The sequence below is a fragment of the Anopheles cruzii genome, unplaced genomic scaffold, assembly GCF_943734635.1.
Source record: "Anopheles cruzii unplaced genomic scaffold, idAnoCruzAS_RS32_06 scaffold01447_ctg1, whole genome shotgun sequence".
NCBI classification, from domain to species: Eukaryota; Metazoa; Arthropoda; class Insecta; order Diptera; family Culicidae; genus Anopheles; species Anopheles cruzii.
In genome coordinates, this window is record NW_026455032.1 from 1 (window position 1) to 4,339 (window position 4,339).

General features: G+C 48.9%; 1 long non-coding RNA gene across 1 annotated transcript; it reads right to left on the reverse strand.

Moving 5' to 3' along the window:
• Nucleotides 1–198: 198 nt before the first annotated feature.
• LOC128276519 (uncharacterized) lies at nt 199–1,119 on the reverse strand. Its single transcript, XR_008269372.1, has 3 exons — nt 991–1,119; nt 872–917; nt 199–364 (listed from the first exon to the last, which is right to left on the reverse strand). It is a non-coding gene; the product is annotated as an uncharacterized LOC128276519 (long non-coding RNA).
• Between the last annotated feature and the right edge of the window lie 3,220 nt (nt 1,120–4,339).

The following is a 4,339-nucleotide window of genomic DNA, read 5'->3' on the forward strand; positions in this document are numbered from 1 at the left end:
AAAGCCACACTAATTCACGTTATTTCCCGAACATCCGGATTCATATTCTACTGGGAGTGATCACGAAGAAATAAATGCTTGGTGCCATGCTTGGAATTATGCTGGTTTATTCTCTGCTAAGATTGTTTTGTACAGGAATCTGTAAGCTTGTGTTTCCACCTATGCCTCGGGGAAATCCCGGACGGCGTGCAGCTTGTTACTCGTCGCGAAGGGATGGGCGACGCCGAGTCCGTCGGTGAAAAACCGCATGTAGGAGCGAGAGATGGTTCCATGGATAACATACGCGTCATTATTCATGCTGAAGTCGAAAGAAGCACTTGATGTTGGTTTCAGTTACTACGATTGTGGAACTTTGCTCAGGGTTCTAAAAAAAGGAAATACAAAAAGATGGCAATTCAAACAGAACGAAGGAAAACATGTGGATACCCATTCGTTCTGGACCCAAAAAATTTCCATGCTTCTTTCCATCGATGATATTATCATATTTTCTATGTAGCAATTTCATGTAGCTTCATTTCGTTATATTATAAATAAATGAAGCTATTAAAATCTATTTTATACATCTTCCCTGGTTCTTCTATTTAAAACTGTCTTGATTCTTGTGCTAACCAGATATCACATATCAAGTACACAAATCGGCGGAAATCCGGGAGCATTTCAGACCACTGTCGGCACAAATTTTTACGATATAAAAAGCAAATGTACACCTTCTTGTAAACTTCCAACAAAATTAACCATCAATAATGACCGTCACTAATAATCACCTAACCAAAACATTAACTTCGATGTTCATAACTAATTGTTCCGTCCACCGGATCCGGAGCGTTCCGGATAACCAAGCTCACTACGCATTTATCCGAAACATACTTACCAGTTTTACGTATCTTTTTTGCTCCGGTTTGCTACCCATTTTATTGCTGAAATGGAGATAAACTTATAGTTAAAATTCAAAATAACATCACAAATAAAAATCTTTGCTTGTTAACAAACCTCTGTTTTCGTTTGTTTGTAAACAAACCTCTGTTTTCGTCTGTAATGCGCCCTGTTGCAGGGTCTGCAGACCCACAAAGCTTTTGACACCTACTGATCGCTTTACTGTCAAAATTGTCGCGGTTGGAGGCTGTTATATCGTTTGTTTCGTGCCGTGTGGCACGGCAGATACGGTTTCCCGGTGCTTCCACCTCCGATGGCCCACGCGGTAAGTAATCTGAAGCAACCCGATCCGGTTTGTTATCTGCATTTTGTATCAAAGAAGCTGCTCGTGGAAAGTTCTCCAAACAGTCAAACCCGTTTGTGTTTCTGACACAAACAGTTGTCAACTTGTTCTGCGATAGACTTCCTACTAATTACTTGAACTACGTACCTAACAACTCGCGACTAACTAGCAGCGAGCGTTCCTTCACATATCAACTAACATTCAATTGGCTGCCTCCGAGCGAAAACTTTGTACTACACTTCGTACTGTAAAAGAAACCCCCTGTAGTTCGGAGTCGATCACTTCGTTCCATCGCGATCGCGAGAAGGCGTAAAAGAAGTTGTTTTATAGACACGAAATAACGCTCAGTCCGTGCTCGCAGTTTATGGGCGTGTGTTTAATTTGAACCCTGCCACTCGAACGCCGTGCACCCGAAAATGGCTCACTGTGGCGTTCTCGTGAAAATGTTCCACCTCATCACAGCACGGGACGGCGCACACTTCAGCGACCGAAGCACCGATTTCCATCGTTCCACCTCATTACTCACGCACCGTTCCGTCGGTGCCTCGCGGAGGACCGACCCCGGGCGGCACGTTAAGCCTTCCCACCCCGGAAAGTTTACAACCGGCGGTATTTATGTGATTAAAATGGGGGAGCGACAGTGGGCCCCGTTGGCTCGCTCTCGCGCCCGCTGACAGGGACCTGAGTCCTGAGTTACGGGCTTCTCGGTTACGGGAACCGAGTACCGACAAGGATGCTGCCTCCGGTCGGCAGACACGTCACAATGAGCCCCGCTTCCTGTCAGGAACTCTGAGTGTGCGTGTGCTGTGTGCGCTTGCGGGAGGGCGTTGAGCCTGCTTTCCACCTGTCAGCCTCAAGGGGGGCCGAAAGTTAGGGCTGATTCGGGCCGCTGGCTGGAAAAGTTAAATATGGTAAACCGATGCAAATGCTGCGAGCAGTTAAGTCCCGACCAGCCCTTTCATTCCTCCCCCCTCCCCACCAGTTCCTTCGCATTTCCGTGGCACGCGGTAAGACGCGGTCGGGTGGGCTTAGCGCGAGGATTGAAAATATTGGCGGTTTTAATCCCCGGTGGAATCGCAGGCGGAAGACTAATTAGCAGCCCAGCTAGCCGGTTTGTATTTATTTATTTGCCACCGGCTATAACTTCGGGCAAAGTTTATCTGTTTATTTCCGGACCGGGGCTCTCGGTACCGGTGACGGGTGACCCCGACGGCGGTGGGGTCCCTACCATCAGATTGGGATTGCCAAAGATTATCTCTTTCGCCCAACAAATCGTGTTGGCTTCAAAACACGGCACGCGAATGCTAATATTGGGCGGGCCGAAAATTGAATGCTACAGTGTAATTAGTTTTCAAAATTAGAATCCCAGCGCTCAAAGCACCGAAGTTCGTACACTGAATGAATCGTACGCAACAATACCGTTGCAGGGTTCCCGGGTCCGATCCGGGTTGCTTGAAACATGCGATCATCTAATATTTATTGCGAAAAATCCGAGAAATAATTTTATACTTTCACATTCCGCGGCAGATTAAGCCCTAGAGGTCCCGCGCTTCTTGTCTGGCCGCCTGACAATGGAGCTCTTGGAAGGGGGCTCCGAATGAGGCTAATTTACATAATTTCATTGGGGGACTTCGGACCCGGGCCACGGTCCAATTGACAGCATGATTGAAGGTCGGCCGGCTGCGAGTTTGCTCATTTTTTCTTTCCACCATCCACTTTTATGATGATGCTCATTATTAATAGCCCATTGGTGGCATCTTCTGCGAATTGTTTTGCCTGCCGGAGGCAATCGTTCAAGGCCCGTGGCCCAAGGGCTCGGTTTTTATGGGGGCCAAGCCTTGAGCCCCCGGTTTTTTTTCTCCGTCCGATCGAATGGTTCGATGTGGACTAACAGGAAAAACCAACGAGACGGCCAAGACGGCGTCCCAAAACGGGCAGGACCTTCGGCCGGGAGGGTGGACCATCATCATCGGGCAGCCGGCGTATGGTGGGCTTTCGCATATGAACCCCAGACAAAGGCTATCGTTTATCTGTGATAGTCACACACATCCACGAGCTGGTTCGTCTGGTTGGGTTCCGTGGAGTGGCCAGCCGATCCGTCAGTCAAGTGTGCTTCCCATCGGCTGTTGGTGTTAGATTGGCCCGGCTCCGAGACGATGGAGTCATCCGGACGGATGCAGAATGTTGCAGGCCATAAAACAGGCTTCGATAGGCCCGGCAAACAACTAAATTCTGACTCCGTCTGACTGACTGAGATTGATTCGAGTCGAGTGATCCACCAGCGTGTGGTGTGATGAGCCGATGAAAAATGGCCATCATCGGTGGCCATTAGCGCGATGATGAGCTACGTTCGATTAGGCAGAACTTTAACACTAATTGAACGGGGAAAGCAAACTTAATTTAGAGTCCGTGTTTGGCGCTCCCCCCGTGGGCACTTTGGGAGAGTTTTGCGTTCACGCTTCACGCTGGACAATGACGCTGGACACCATTTGCTGCTGACCGATCGGTTGAGGCCATGGATCCGGATCCAAATTTCCAGCCAATTACTATCCAATGCTCAGCCCTGTGGCTGGTGGTGGTCATCGGTGCAAAAAGGGACACAATCAGCACACAAAAACCATACACCCCAACTGGTGCGGCCGTTGCCTGTTACGGCGGGGAAAAACACCCTGCCTCTTAATACCGGTTCATGATTGGTTTGGTCAGCGGAAAAACGCGCCCTTCGACAGCCGTCGGGCGCACTGATCGACGTCAATAATTGGCCCTCGGCTTGGCGTCCTGCAAAGTTTTTCCACTCACTAGCGAAAAAAGCCCTTTTTCCACGACCGAAACCAATCCGTGTCAAAAGCGTAAAAAAACTGCAAATTAATCAAGATGAAAAACCAGATTTTAATCATCAACCGCGGCGGCCGCAAGTTTTGCGCCGCCAACGGCCAGCCGGGGAGTTTTTGTGTTTTTATTATCATTCACAATGGACATTTATTAACATGTAATCTGGCTGGCTGGTTGGCTGCGTTTTACTTGGGCCGCTCGGGAAATGGCCGGCCGGCCGGCGGAACCCTGCTCGTTTCCGGGCCTTTTTGTTGTGGAGTTTTCCCGAGTTTCTGTTTGCAGCTCCTCATC